Source organism: Rhinatrema bivittatum, chromosome 2, assembly GCF_901001135.1.
Source record: "Rhinatrema bivittatum chromosome 2, aRhiBiv1.1, whole genome shotgun sequence".
NCBI lineage: Eukaryota > Metazoa > Chordata > Amphibia > Gymnophiona > Rhinatrematidae > Rhinatrema > Rhinatrema bivittatum.
Genome location: NC_042616.1, coordinates 789,145,088 through 789,161,065, shown reverse-complemented (window position 1 = coordinate 789,161,065; position 15,978 = coordinate 789,145,088). Strand labels below are relative to the sequence as shown.

General features: G+C 46.1%; 1 protein-coding gene across 1 annotated transcript in view; it reads left to right on the top strand.

Moving 5' to 3' along the window:
• Nucleotides 1-14,342: 14,342 nt before the first annotated feature.
• Nucleotides 14,343-15,978, top strand: part of FAM135B (family with sequence similarity 135 member B) — a 397,453-nt gene continuing 395,817 nt past the window's right edge. Inside the window, exons 1-2 of the mRNA XM_029592069.1 lie at nt 14,343-14,504; nt 15,031-15,286. The gene's annotated coding sequence lies outside the window, so the exon portion shown is untranslated. The remainder of the gene's footprint in view (nt 14,505-15,030; nt 15,287-15,978) is intronic.

Here is a 15,978-nt window from a genome sequence, read left to right as displayed (position 1 = left end):
CAGAGAGATGCTAATCAGAAGTCTCATCCTCTCCACAAGTGACATATGTTCAATGCTGCGCCTCCAAGGGGAGGAGCTAGCAATTTATAAATACTCCTTAGACAGAGTTATCGATCTGTAGTAGGTTGGTTCTCCACAGAGTGACAGTCCGTAATAATACAGTTCTAGTAGTGTGGGAAGAATACCCCATGAAGTTGGTGAATCCCTGGGCCGATGGCAGATGACAGCGCCCCCAGGAGGATACCCTAAGAGGAACCACCGGCTAGGCTGAAGTATAGAGACAAACACAGACAGTTCTTTATTAGACTGGAAGTAGAACCACCAGAGGTGGTAGTAGCTAGTTGATGTGCTCGGCGGGGCTGAAGTCCTTCAGATACTGGAATCGCAATCTCTTGAGTTGCTGAGCTGTAAGACTATAGATAGTGAGTAGACAGGGTATGCTGGATACATAACCAGTAGTGAATGATACACTCACAATTGTAGATGTCAGTAATGTCCTCTAATGCAACAGAGAGTCTTCAGTATTCAGGAACAGGAGCCACAGGCGAGTACTGGTTCCTGTAAGCAGTCTGAAATAATAACTCACAATAACTGTGTATGGGAAGACTTCTGGAATAGAAGAGAGTTTGAGAAGGGTTTTAGGAACATGGGCCCTTGTGGAGCGAGTACAGGTTCCTATTTGCAATCTGCAATAACTCACGATCTCCGTACCTGCGATAACGTCTTAGATAGAAAGAAGTCTTTGGGATTAGGAGCGTAGGCCCTCGTGGAGTGAGTACCGGTTCCTATTTGAATAGAACTCACAGTGTTCACGTCTGCGATTGCTTCCAGGCAATAGGAGTCTTCTGAGTCTTCAGGAACGTAGGCCTTCGAGGAGCAAGTACCGTATCCTGTCCTGTATCTGAAATCAAGAAGCGAGAGAGAGCAGGTCCCCAAGGAGCGGGTATCCTAAGGAGTACAAGGAGGCAGAGTAGCTTGGGAGAATCAGATCCAAGAAGAAAGATTGAAGACCTTGCTAACTCAATTCGTAGTTTGCAATCAAAGACCTTTTATGTTGGAAGTGGATGACGTCACTACAGGGGACGCCCCCGAGGTTCACGCCCTTGCTGGTATAAGTCTGAAGCGCGTGCGCGCCCTTGCGTCATCAGGAACATGGCGGATTCACAGCGTCAGGCTAGCCCAAGGATTCCGAAGAGAAGCGGCAAGGAGATGCCGCAGCCACAAGCCGTCTATCAGGCCTGAAGGGAGTCACCACAGCAGTAAAAAGGGTGGAGCAAGGGCAAGAAACAGGCATGAATGCAACAGTACCCCCCTTCAAAGGGTGATCTCCTCTTCGGGTACCAGGTTTAGGCTTCAAAGGATGTGCAAGATGAAACTGATGAAGCATCTCTGTATCCAAGATATTGGTCTGAGGCTCCCATGTGATCAAATCGGGACCAAAGCCTTCCCAAACCAGAAAGTATTCAAAATCCTTGCCTCTGATATGAACATCAGAATCTCTTTGATCTTGATTTCAACTTCGTCTTCTGCAAAGGAGACAGATGGATCTTGAGATTTGGAAGAATCTTTCAGAGTGTTATTGATGATATCAGCAGCAATGGGTAGAGCTGCTGTGGACGTCACTGAGGAATTCAGTGGAAGTGGTGATGTTGAAGAATGTCCAAAATCCACTTCTGAAGATGACTCTCCAGTAGAAAATGCTGGAGGAGAGTTGGTAGCATCAACTACCAGCATTCTAGCTGGTTGCTAGAATTATCCTCTTCAGATCTATTATGTGTTGTGGTTCCTCACGTACGTCTTCTGAAAGAAAAGAGCGAGACAACGCATCTGCTCGGGTATTTTTATCCCCAGGACGGTACTTGAGCACAAATTCAAAATGATTGAAAAAGAGGGTCCATCTAGCCTGTCTGTAATTCAGACATTGTGCGTGGCGGAGATACTCAAGGTTTTTGTGATCCGTAAATACGGTTATTTGATGTTCAGCGCCTTCGAGCCAAGGCCGCCATTCCTCGAATGCGAGCTTTATAGCTAAAAGCTCCTTGTCGCCGATCCCGTAATTTTTCTCAGCTGGAGAGAATCTTCTTGAGAAGAATGAACAGGGATGTAAGACTGACGAGTCTCCTGTTTGGCTCAACACCGCCCCTACATCCACATCTGAAGCATCAGCTTCAATGATAAAGGGCTTATTGGGGTCTGGATGCCGCAAGCACGGTTCAGTGGAGAAGGCAGTCTTCAATCTCTCAAATGCAGAAATGACCTCTGCTGACCATTTTGAGGCGTTGGCACCCTTGCGGGTCATTGCAGTCAAGGGTACCATCAAAGAAGAATAGTTCTTAATAAAACTGCGATAATAATTGGTGAACCACAAGAATCTCCTCAAGGCCTTCAGACTGGTGGGTTGAGAGCACTTCTGGATGCTTTCAAGTTTGTGAGGGTCCATTTGAAAACCTTCCTTAGACACGATGTAGCCTAAAAAAGGCACCTAGTCTTTAAGAAATTCAGACTTTGAAAGTTTAGCATACAGCTGATGTTCACAGAGACGGGAAAGCACTTGTTTGACATCTGCAATGTGGGCCTGCAAATCCTTAGAGAAGATTAGTATGTCATCCAGGTAGACCACCACATTCTTGTAGAGCAGGTCCCGCAGAATGACATTCATCATATTTTGGAATGTAGTAGATGCATTGCACAACCCGAATGGCATTATAAGATACTCAAAATGGCTGTCTCGCGTGTTGAAGGTCATTTTCCATTCATCGCCACTTCGAATGCGTATGAGGTTATAGGCCCCTTTCAAGTCAAGCTTAGAAAATATCTTGGCCCCTTGCAGCCTATCAAACAGCTCTGAAATTAATGGCAAGGGGTAATGGTCCTTGATCGTAATTTCATTTAGACCTCTGTAGTCGATGCATGGGCATAGGGTATCGTCCTACTTTCCCACAAAAAAGTAGCCTGCGCTGGCTGGTGACTAAGATGGTCGAATAAACCCTTTTTGGAGATTTTCTTTAATGTACTCAGACATAGCTTTATTCTCCAGAGCTGAGAGAGGGTACACCCTTCCTTTGGGAGGTTGGGGCTTTAACCTAATTGCACAGTCGTAGGACCTATGTAGGGGAAGAATATCAGCTGCTTCTTTAGAAAATACATCTCTGAAGGACGCATATTCAAGTGGCAGTCCTGGCACCGCTGGAGTCGTAGTCATGCAATTTATAGATGGAACCTCCTGAAGGCATTTCCCATGACATCCTGAACCCCAACGTGAAAGATCAATGGAAACCCAGTCAAATTAGGGTTGATGCAACTGCAACCAAGGCAAGCCCAGAAAAAGAGGGTGCATCGCTTTCTCCAATACAAAGAAGGAGATGATCTCCGTATGAAGTGTTCCAGTACGAAGCATAACTGGTACGGTCTCGCAAGTCACATTGCCCGACAAGAGCCCCCCATGAATGGAAGACAACAGCAGTGGGTTCTTTAAGTTGACGAGAGGAATCCTTAAACATTCCACTAACCGTCTAGTAATGAAGTTGCCTCCTGCCCCTGAATCCACCAGGGCAGGAGTCTGAACCGTGACTGGTCCATAGGTCAGAGAGACTGGAAGAGAAAGTGGAGGAGAAGAGGCAGTAAGTCCCAAGAACAGTCCTCCCGCTGGATTAAAATTCTCTCGTCCTCCAAATAAAGTAGAAACATCACGGCTGGGCTGACCACGGTGGACTAGGAACTAGTTAAAAGACAGAAAACAGAGAGTAAAGCTAAATGGTAAATTTTCCCACTGGAGAAAGGTAAATAGTGGAGTGCCCCAGGGATCTGTTTTGGGACCATTGCTTTTTAATATATTTATAAACAAACTGGAAATGGGAACAATGAATGAGGTGTTCAAATTTGCAGATGTCACAAAATTATTCAAAGTTGTTAAATCACAAGAGGATTGTGGAAAAATTGCAAGAGGACCTTGCAGAACTGGGAAACTGGGCATGCAAATGGCAAATGAAATTTAACATGGACAAGTGCAAAGTGATGCACTTAGGGAAGAGTAGCCCAAATTATAGCTACACAATGTAAGATTCCACACTAGGAGGAGTCATTCAGGAAAAGGATCTAGGTGTCATCATTGAAAATACGCCAAAATCTTCTGCTCAGTGAGTAGCAGCAGCAAAGAAAGCAAATAAAATGCTAGGAATTATTAAGAAAGGAATGGAGAATAAAACAGAATATCATAATGCCTCTGTATTGCTCTATGGTGCAACCTCATCTTGAGTACTGTGTGCACTTCTGGTCATCACATCTCATAAAAGATATAGCAAACTTAGAAAAGATACACAGAGGGCAACCAAAATGATAAAGGGGATGGAACAATTCCTCTATGAGAAAAGACTAAAGAGTTTAGGAATCTTCAGCTTGGAGAAGAGATGGCTGAGGGGAGATATGATAGAGGTTTATAAATGAGTGGACTGGAAAGAGAAAACGTGAATCGGGTCTTTACTCTTTCATAAAGTACAAAGACTAGGGGGACACACAATTACGATACATTGTTGTACATTTAAAATAAGAGATTTTTTTTTAATTAACACATAATTAAGCTCTGGAAATCTTTGCCAGAGGATGTGGTGAAAGCTATTAGTACAGCTGCATTTAAAAAAGATTTGGAGACGTTCCTGAAGGAAAAGTTCATAAACCATATTAAGGTGGAGTTGCAGAAATCCATTGCTTATCCCTGGGATAAGCATCTTGGAATCTATCTAATCCTTGGGATCCTGCTAGGTACTTTTGACCTGGAATGGCCACTGTTGGAGTCAGATTACTGGGCTTGATGGACAGTTTGGAAAGTCTTGTGTTATGTTCTTACTGAGGCACTATGAGATTTTTGTTATCAAAGTTTAGCATGCTTTTGTATACACATGTTTGAGTATCTCACCGTATTGCTAATATTTTGTTGCACTCTCACTTTAATTGCAAGGGATCATCTAAGCCAACACATTTGTATGTAGAAATTTTGTTCAATTCATGTTAGGAAAGCTTAGAGAGGACTGTATATTATGCTAAAATTTGGCTACTTGGCCACAGTTTTGTGGTTTGACATGAGAAGAAAGGGGTACTGGGTATGCACTAAATATGCCTGTATGCTTATCTACCCAAGATGATAGACTAGTAAGAAGACAGATCATCTTATACAGTATATGCTGCCCAAAGTGGTCAACATGGTAATTTTGGGTCTACCTTGGTTCATGCTGCACTACTCCCACATTGATTAGGGTACTCTACAGATAACCAGATGGAGTTCTTGCTGCCATGAGCAATATATCGCCAAGGTCTCACCTGTCATGTGCCTCACATGCAGAGTCATACCAGAGCTACCGGTTTTGCCACCGCAGAATGCAGAGTACGTAGTTGTGTTTAGCATATAGCAGGCGGAGATTCTGCCACTACATTGTTCCCATGACTGTTCCATTGACTTGATTCCAGGGAAGGTACCACCGCTCTCTATGCCAGAAACAGAGGCCATGTCCAAATGTATCAAAGAAAATCTGGACAGAGGGTTTATTCACCCTTCTTCATCGCCAACTGGAGCTATTCAAGCATTTTAGTGTCTCAAGGAAGAATTCACTCATGATCCCTGTCTGCATCACCCATAAGGAACAAATTGAAGACAATTCTTTTTCACTCAGCGCATAAGCTCTGGAATTCATTGCCAGAGGATGTGGTTATAACAGTTAAGTGTAACTGGGTTTTAAAAAGATTTGGATAAGTTCCTAGAGGAAAAATCCATAAACTGCTATTAAGGTAATCAATAAGCAAAAGTAGCTTATGATTTATCTAATGTTTGGGTACTTGCCAGGTAATTGTGACTTGGATTGGCCACTGCTGGAAACAGGATACTGGGCTTGATGGACCTTTGGTCTGATCCAGTATGGCATATCTTATGTTCTTACCCTCGAGATAGGGGATGTCCTCTTATAATATAATAGCCATGGAACTCTGGCGATCTGCTTCTATTTCCTAAAAAATTTACTCCCACAGAAAGAAATTACACCATTGGAGATGGTGAGCTGCTGGCAGTAAAGTTATCCTTAGAGGAATGATTGTTCAACAGGCATGGACATTGTTTAAAAATACAATCCTAGAGGCGCAGTCCATATGTATTCCGCGCATTAAGAAAGGTGGAAGGAAGGATAAACGATTACCGTCATGGTTAAAAGGTGAGGTGAAAGAGGCTATTTTAGCCAAAAAAACATCCTTCAAAAACTGGAAGAAGGATCCATCTGAAGAAAATAGGATAAAACATAAGCATTGTCAAGCTAAGTGTAAAACATTGATAAGACAGGCGAAGAGAGAATTTGAAATGAAATTGGCCATAGAGGCAAAAACTCATAATAAAAACTTTTTAAAATATGTCTAAAGCAAGAAACCTGTGAGGGAGTCGGTTGGACCATTAGATGGCAGAGGGGTTAAAGGGGCTCTTAGGGAAGATAAGGCCATTGCAGAAAGACTAAATGAATTCTTTGCCTCCGTGTTTACAAATGAGGATGTTGGGGAGATACCAGTTCCGGAGATGGTTTTCAGGGGTGATGAGTCAGACGAACTGAACGAAATCACTATGAACCTGGAAGATGTAGTAGGCCAGATTGACAAACTAAAGAGTAGCAAATCACCTGGACCGGATGGTATGCATCCTAGGGTTCTGAAGGAACTAAAAAATGAAATTTCTGATCTATTAGTTAAAATTTGTAACCTATCGTTAAAATCATCCATTGTACCTGAAGACTGGAGGGTGACCAATGTAACCCCAATATTTAAAAAAGGCTGCAGGGGTGATCCGGATAACTATAGACCAGTGAGCCTGACTTCAGTGCCGGGAAAAACAGTGGAAACTATTCTCAAGAACAAAATTGTAAAGCATATAGAAAGACATGATTTAATGGAACATAGTCAACATGGATTTACCCAAGGGAAGTCTTGCCTAACAAATCTGCTTCATTTTTTTGAAGGGGTTAATAAACATGTGGATAAAGGTGAACCGGTAGATGTCGTGTATTTGGATTTTCAGAAGGCGTTTGACAAAGACAGTGGCTACTGCATGGAGCGGCAGTAGCCACTGAGGCATTCACGGAGCGGGATGCCAGTGGCCAGTAGTTGGTGTTCCACTTTCATGCAACAAATCACTGCACGGAGCGGCAGTAGCCACAGAGGCATTCACGGAGCGGGATGCCAGTGGCCAGTGGTTGATGTTCCACCTTCACGGAGCGGAAGGATGGAGGGCTGCCATCTCAAAAAATAAAAAAAAAACAAACAAGCAAACAAAACAGGGGTGGGTAAGGGGCAGGGGTGTGGCCTGCTGGTTGCGGCGGTTGCTACCCCTGATTGAGCTGGATGTTCACTAGGATGGCGCTGCTCTCTGCATTGGTGGAGGGGTGGAAGGGAATTGGGGCCGGAGGGTGCTGGAAGCCAATAGAGACGGGTGGGAGGGAGAAAAAAGGGGGGAAAAAAATGGATAAACTACATAGTTTGCTGGGCAGACTGGATGGGCCGTTGGTCTTCTTCTGCCGTCACTTCTATGTTTCTATGTTTCTATGAGAGGGTTCTACGAAAACTAAAAAGTCATGGGATAGGAGGCGATGTCCTTTCGTGGATTACAAGCTGGTTAAAAGACAGGAAACAGAGAGTAGGATGAAATGGTCAATTTTCTCAGTGGAAAAGGGTAAACAGTGCCTCAGGGATCTATACTTGGACCGGTGCTTTTCAATATATATATATAAATGATCTGGAAAGGAATACGACGAGTGAGGTTATCAAATTTGCAGATGATACAAAATTATTCAGAGTAGTTAAATCACAAGCAGACTGTGATACATTGCAGGAGGACCTTGCAAGACTTGAAGATTGGGCATCCAAATGGCAGATGAAATTTAATGTGGACAAGTGCAAGGTGTTGCATATAGGGAAAAATAACCGTTGCTGTAGTTACACGATGTTAGGTTCCATATTAGAAGCTACCACCCAGGAAAAAGATCTAGGCATCATAGTGGATAATACTTTAAAATCGTCAGCTCAGTGTGCTGCAGCAGTCATAAAAGCAAAAAGAATGTTAGGAATTATTAGGAAGGGAATGGTGAATAGAACGGAAAATGTCATAATGCCTCTATATCGCTCCATGGTGAGACCACACCTTGAACACTGTGTACAATTCTGGTCGCCGCATCTCAAAAAAGATATAGTTGCGATGGAGAAGGTACAGAGAAGGGCAACCAAGATGATAAAGGGGATGGAACAGCTTCCCTAAGAGGAAAGGCTGAAGAGATTAGGGCTGTTCAGCTTGGAGAAGAGACGGCTGAGGGGGGATATGATAGAGGTCTTTAAGATCATGAGAGGTCTTGAACGAGTAGATGTGACTCGGTTATTTTCACTTTCGAATAATAGAAGGACTAGGGGGCATTCCATGAAGTTAGCAAGTAGCACATTTAAGACTAATTGTTCAGAGTAGTTAAATCACAAGCAGATTGTGATAAATTGCAGGAAGACCTTGTGAGACTGGAAAATTGGGCATCCAAATGGCAGATGAAATTTAATGTGGATAAGTGCAAGGTGATGCATATAGGGAAAAATAACCCATGCTATAATTACACAATGTTGGGTTTATTTATTTATGAAACTTTTAATATACCGACATTCATGGGACATATCATGCCGGTTTACAAAAAACTGAAGCAGGTGGAAAATACAATGAACAGGGGTGGGGGAGATGGGAACAGGCGAGAAAAGGGTGAGAGGGGGGCAGAGGAAGAGCAGCAAGAAAGAATAGGGCAGAAGGAGAAAGGAACAATCAAATTGAGCAATATAATAAAAGGAACATAATTGTAACTGGGTTCTAAAACTATAAGTTAAGGCGAGGTACTATTAGGTGCTACAACCCAAGAAAGAGATCTAGGTATCATAGTGGATAACACATTGAAATCGTCGGTACAGTGTGCTGCGGCAGTCAAAAAAGCAAACAGAATGTTAGGAATTATTAGAAAGGGAATGGTGAATAAAACGGAAAATGTCATAATGCCTCTGTATCGCTCCATGGTGAGACCGCACCTTGAATACTGTTTACAATTCTGGTCGCCGCATCTCAAAAAAGATATAATTGCGATGGAGAAGGTACAGAGAAGGGCCTACAAAATGATAAGGGGAATGGAACAACTCCCCTATGAGGAAAGACTAAAGAGGTTAGGACTTTTCAGCTTGGAGAAGAGACGACTGAGGGGGCATATGATAGAGGTGTTTAAAATCATGAAAGGTCTAGAACGGGTAGATGTGAATCGGTTATTTACTCTTTTGGATAGTAGAAAGACTAGGGGGAACTCCATGAAGTTAGCATGGGGCACATTTAAAACTAATCGGAGAAAGTTCTTTTTTACTCAACGCACAATTAAACTCTGGAATTTGTTGCCAGAGGATGTGGTTAGTGCAGTTAGTATAGCTGTGTTTAAAAAAGGATTGGATAAGTTCTTGGAGGAGAAGTCCATTACCTGCTATTAAGTTCACTTAGAGAATAGCCACTGCCATTAGCAATGGTAACATGGAATAGACTTAGGTTTTGAGTACTTGCCAGGTTCTTATGGCCTGGATTGGCCACTGTTGGAAACAGGATGCTGGGCTTGATGGACCCTTGGTCTGACCCAGTATGGCATTTTCTTATGTTCTTATGTTCTTAGTGCCCTATCCCTGATACCGGGAGTGTTCTGATCTTCCTGCAGGAAGATCAGAACACTCCCAGTATCAGGGATAGGGCACAAGTTCTAGTCACATTGACTGATCACATTACTTTTTTTGTCAAGCTACCAACCGTTTCCATTTCCCATCCCCCAGATATTGTCAGTGGGAACCTTGGTAACATGAATAAATAAGAGGGCAGCCAATAGGAATACATATTCATTCCTAAACTGACCTTAACTGACCTGAAAAGTGTCAAATTGTATCATTTTCTGTTGGCGCGCACTAACAATGGTTAGTGCACGCTAACTTGCTGTTAGCGCGCACTAACTCCCGTTAATGCGCACTAATCGGAAAAAACGATTTTTTTTACTAAAAAATTGTGCCAAACACGATTTTCTTCTCCTGCCAGACGATTTTGATCGTTAAGACGATCGGGCACACGATTCACATCCCTATGCGATATTGCCCTGCCAAGAAGGACCCTCTCATGTTCCTTTGATCCTGAAGGCTCTCTGGAGCCCAGAAAATATAACATCAATCCCTTAGGGATCATGGTTGCCGCCGAGCTGACAGTTCCAACAAGGAAGACTCTTGTTCTTCAACGACTTAATCAAAGTTCTTCAGAAGGCCCATGACTCCTATTTGGCGGTACATCCCAGCATCACTCAATCCTTGGAGTTAATATTTGTCATTGCTAGAGGCTTCCACCAGGGCTCGAGTGTGGAATTCTAGACCGTCCACCTTGAGGGCGACAGGGAGCATGAGAGGGGGATCGGGAGATGTCAGGCCCAGGAGTAGTCCCCCAACTTGACCTAGGCCCATGCGTTTTCCGGACGCACTGGGCAGCGAGCTAGAAGATGCCCAGCTTCTCCGCAGTATAAGCATAGACCGGAGCGGCGGCGCCGGAGGCGCTCCTCAGAGGTCAATCGGCCCCATCCCAGTTGCATGGCTTCCTCAGTAGCCACCTTGGTAGAACTTGCGGTGTGTTTGGGGGATGGAGAGCGCTGAAGAACGCGGGATGACAGAGAAGATCTTTTTGGAGTGTGCACTTCCTGGGAGTGCTCCTGAAGATGACAGTCTATTCACCCAGCCAGTGCAATGAGACCATCCAGCGAGGAGGGCAGCTCTCGGGCTGCTAACTCATCCTTAATTCGACCAGCCAAGCCTTCCAGAAGGATTGAGCACAAACAGTCCTCGCCCTGGTGGAGCTCTGATGCCACGGTGCGGAACTCGATAACAAAATCGGTTAGGGGGTGGATCCCTTGACGTAGGTGCAACAAGGAGGCCCTGGAGACTGACTGCCTCCTGGAGTCGTCGAAGATGGTCCGGAAGAGTGTGAGGAAGCTCTGCAAGTCCTGCAATACCGGATCAGCCCACTCCCAGAAGGGGAAGCCCATACCTGTGCCTTCCCATCCAAGAGGGAAAATATATATGTAGTTTTGGTGAGATCGTCTGGAAAGAGGGCGGCTTGGAGACAAAAGTGCATGTGGCACTGGTTCGAGAAGCCGCGGCAGTGTTGTGGATCCCCAGCGAAGCGAGGTGGTGCTGGAAAGGGAAGGACAGACCGAGTACTTGGTGAGGGAGCAGAAGCACCTGCCCCAGCGGAAGGCGACGTGCCCAGACAAATGGAGGAATCCAGCCGTCGGCCGAGGTGTTCTACTGCCAAAGCGAGGCACTCTAATACCTTCTGCTGCTGCAAGATCTTTTGAGCCAGGCCAGGTATGGCCTGCAGAGCTGAGGCCTCCGCCAGGTCCATGGACTTGGCAATCTGTTGGGACCTCGACGTAGGTTGTGGAACCTTGGCCTGAGTTGGGATTGATGCCACCTGGGAGGAAGACCTACCACAGGTTCCTCCCAGGTCAGGAGGTGAGGCTGGCGGACGACAGGGGCCGGTTGGCTGAGGCTTCACCACTACCAACCCCCTTCCCCGCAGGTTGAGCCTTGGGTTCCAGGGGCTGGCTGGACTTAGGTGGACCCCTGTGATGAAGCTCCGAAGAGTGACGATCCGAGTTCCTGGGCAGGCAGCGAGCAAAGGCATGAGGTTCGATCCGAAGTCCAGGGCAGGCGGCGAGCAAGAAGCATGAGGTCTGATCCGAAGTCAAAACCAGGGAGATCCATCCGAGGAAGAGGGAGCAGGAGCTGGAACAATACTGGAAGACAGGAACAGAACTGGGAAGGCAGGACCAGACACCGGGAAGGCAGGAACAGGCACTTGGAAGACAGGAACAGACAGCTGGAAGGCAGGAAATGAAAACAAAGGCGAAGCGAAGCAGGATCCCAAATAGGAGCATGGAGGCACGAAGGAACTTGTTGCCAAGTCATAGAAGGATCGAAGAAGCAGGCCTAAAAAGCCCGAGCCGATGATGTCATCAGGAAGAGGTCCCGGACATTCCTGCTGCTGGGCCTTTAAGAGGCGGGCCCAGCCGCGCTCGCATAACGAGGGGGCCGTCCGTCTGGGGAGATGTTCGGCATCCAGCACGCCCGGGGAAGGCTCGGCGTGTGGAAGAGTCGGGCTGACAGTCACAGTGCATCGGATGGGGTCCGGGAAGCAGTGGGGCCGGCAAAGCCGCGTCAGGGTGTGCGAGGAGGCCGATGAGGGCAACAGGTATTAGAGATGTACATTCCCAAAGTTGACATGTTCCATTTTTTCTGCCTTTATTTTCTGGACATTTCATTTTTCTAATCTCTTTGGTTCTCATCTCTTTTTTTTTCTTCTTTCATGTTGTTGGCCTACTAACTCCTTTTTAGGGTCTCCTTTCCATTTTCAGTTTCTTCTCTGTCCTCCTATCTTCTTCACTTCCTTCTTGACTGATCTTTATGTCAAGACATTTTTCTCCATTTCTCTCTCACTGTTCCACACTTGTGTGTTGGGTAAATGGACAGAAGAGGGGACCAACATCTTATCTTCAGCCCCACACTTGAGAGGAACAGCAGCAGCAGGAACATCAAACTGTTTTTCACCCCTGCGGGCTATGGGGAATCCGATGGTATCTGCTCTTGGGCCCTACATGCCAGCAACTGCTCTTCAGCCCTGGGAGCAGCAACAATTGCTCTACCTTCTGGGCTGAATTAGGGAAAAAGAGAGGCAGCATTTTTGTAGGTACATTGGGAAGGGGGTCTGGCTTCCCCTAGTGGATGGAGTCTTGTGCAGCCGCCCAGGTCGCACACACCAAAAGCCAGCCCTGCATAGGAAAGAACAAGCAAAACCTTCTGCCACCATGTCTGGTGTAGGTCAGCTGACGTTAAGGCTTAATCAAGGCCTCCGAATGACACTTCCTGCTGTAAGGCAGCAGTTTATTGGAAATTATACACACTGAAACCCCAGGTCAAAAGGTTAACCGGAAGTTCTCAAGGACAACTTTACTGGAACATCTCGGTGTAAGCCAGTGTCGCCAACCTTGCTTATTTACTGCGAGTTTGGACTTGTTTTTTTTTCGGGAAATCTTTTTTTTTTTTTGCAACTAGAGGGTAGCTTATTTTGGGGCTTTTTTTCCCCCCCTACTCTCTTTTTTTGGGGCTTGAAGGGCGGGACTCCTGCCCTGCTGTTCCTGTCACCTCTGATTGGCCTCTGTTCAACAGGCGGAACCAACAATATATCAAAGAGCTGAGCTGCAGCCTTCCCTGTGCTGAGATTGGAAACTGCGAGGAAAGAGGGTGGGACCTAAGAAAGCACAGTTCTCAGTAGCTGCTTTCTTGTGGCCCTGGCCCTGCCTCCTCTGTAGTGCTGTGACCAGAAGCATGGGATTAGGGCATGGGGGCCATAGTTCAGACTTCCCGGCAATAGCTACCAGCTGCACTAACTTCTGCACCTCAGACAGTCTAGTGTAATTTTCCTCTGCCTTCAGAGAGGTGAGGGCCACAAGCTGCTCAAGCTGCAGAGAAGTGATAAGAGAGAAAAACAGAGGCAGGCACAGGGGACAGAGGAGCGGGAAGAGAGATGGTGGTGGCACAAGGAACAGATGGAAAAGAGAACGAGAAGGCATGTTCAGTTGCTGAGGAGGCACCCCTCCCCCACCTGTCCAGTGCTGGTCTGTGGAAAAGTTGGTGTTTGTGGGTGGGTGAATAGGAGATGCCCAAAACCAACATGTGAATTTCCATAACGTGGGGGAGGGGCGGAAGGGGTTACCCGGTGATTTAAGGACGCGGTAAGAGTAGGTTAAAGGGGATAGTGTATCGCAGGTTGGACTAACGCGGCCGAAAAGTGGGTAGAAAGTGGGTTAGAAGCATGGTAACCGCGGCCGCACTTTACTGTATTGACCTGAATGTGATTGCGCTCTGGGTTTTCCTCCATTACATTCACCAAATAATTTTTTTAAGTATTTTCTGTGTATAAATACTGCTAATAAAAGTAATTTAAATCTCACTGTTTTGGGCTTGTTTTTGTCCCCCCCCAGCAAAGTGCACTTGTTATTTCACAACTACCTGGCAATACTGGCAGTGTCGCACACACCACAGGTGGCAGTGCTGCTAAGTAGGGTTCCAGACTCCACGAGCACCAGGGTTCTATGTCCGGTCGCCATTTTTTTCAAATCCCACACCGAACGTTGCCCTGGAGCGTCACCATGGAGACAGAGGTGGCCATTGGTTCCAGATCCGCGCGCAGCCAGCTGCGGTGCGGGAGAAGCAATGAGGGTGTTGAGAGGGGAGGGCTGCGTCGCCCGAGAGCCCCCGGCGAGTTACTTAAGAATCCCGGAGCGGTGGCAGCGTTGGGGGGGATAGAGGGGCGGCCGGAACCGATTACATCCCAGCAGCTCCCGCTAGATCCTGCTGAAACCCTCCCCCCACCCTACCGCCGGACATCCCGTAGCCAGGTGAGAGCCGGACTTTCTTTGCTGCTGAAAGCAAGCGGATGGCTTGTGCAACGTGCGCTCGTTGCTTGTGGTCTTGTATCCTGCAGCACCTTGAACTCGTGGCGTCCCTCGCCATTCCCTGCACCATCTTACAGAGACGCCTAGAAAATAAGGAGCGTACAAATACAGTGGTTGACCTTTACCATTGTTTTTGGGTTTTTTTTTTTTGTGTGTGTGGCAGTTGCATTCAGTACGATTTAAGGAAACGAGGCGGGGGCTTTTTGTTGTTGTTGTTTCCGTTTCTGACACTAGGATAATGCGGGGAATGAATCATTATGATTTCTCACCGTTAGAGAGCCGCTCTGCCCGCATCCAGCCTGTGGCAGGGCAGCAGCGGAGGTGAGAGAGACACGCTTGCTGGGTGGAGTATTGAATGCACCTCCCCCCCCCCCCATCCCCCGGGCACTGATTGCATGCACGTCTCGTCTCAATGCTGGGAGTCCCACGCACGTCAGGAAGAATTTTTTTTTTTTTTTACTTGTCTCAGAAGTAAGGCAAAGCGAAGGGCAGCAGTAGCTCTCTACCAGCCATCTCCAGTGCCCGGCGCAGCCAGCTGCTCGCCTACCTTGTGCTAAGGGGCAGACGATGGTTGTCATCGGAGGGCGAGAGCCGGTGGATTATTGCAAACCGGACCGGGAGCCTGGCTCGGCTGAATGCTTCTGCCTGGTGCTGCGCCCAAGGAAGGACAATTGAGCGGTCTGCAGAATCCAGAATCTGTACCAACAATATGTACTCAGCCTTTGGTAAATATATGCCTATTTATATATAATATATCTATATACGTACACACATCTCTTTTTATCTGTATATGCAGTACATATTTGCATATACTGCTGGTTAGACACGGAGCACAAAGGTTACTGGTATAGCACTTAAGATACGCAGTGATTGTCCTCGTTACTATTAATTATTCTTTCAAGTTGATAAATCCCCCAGATTGGCAGTGGGCTTGCAATTTCTCTTAGGACTCTTTTTTTTTTTAATAATCCAACCTATTTATAATGAGTAGGTGTGATATTTACCAATGCCGGTTGAAGCAGATAGGACATTTGAATGTTATACGTGTTGAGTCTAGGCACCCAGTTTAATTATTTGGTTAAAATTGTTTTCATTTTCACTCCCCGTACACAACTGTAAAAACAAACCAAAATATCCCGTCGAAAACCCTGCGTTACCGAAACATCACGTGCTGAAAAAAAAAAGTAAGAAAATAGACCGCAAAGTAGTTTGAGTGGAATAATGGGGTTGCCTACAGAATGACAAGCATGGTATCAAGGCTGATAACTAATATAGAGTCAGCATTCTTCAGGACCCATGAGGCAGCACAGCTAGTTTGTTTGCAAATGGTTTGGCGCTGCAGTCTGCATTATCTTCTGCTGTCACTCATACATGTTTTATAAGACATTAAAATACAGATGTTCCGCTGTAACAAGAC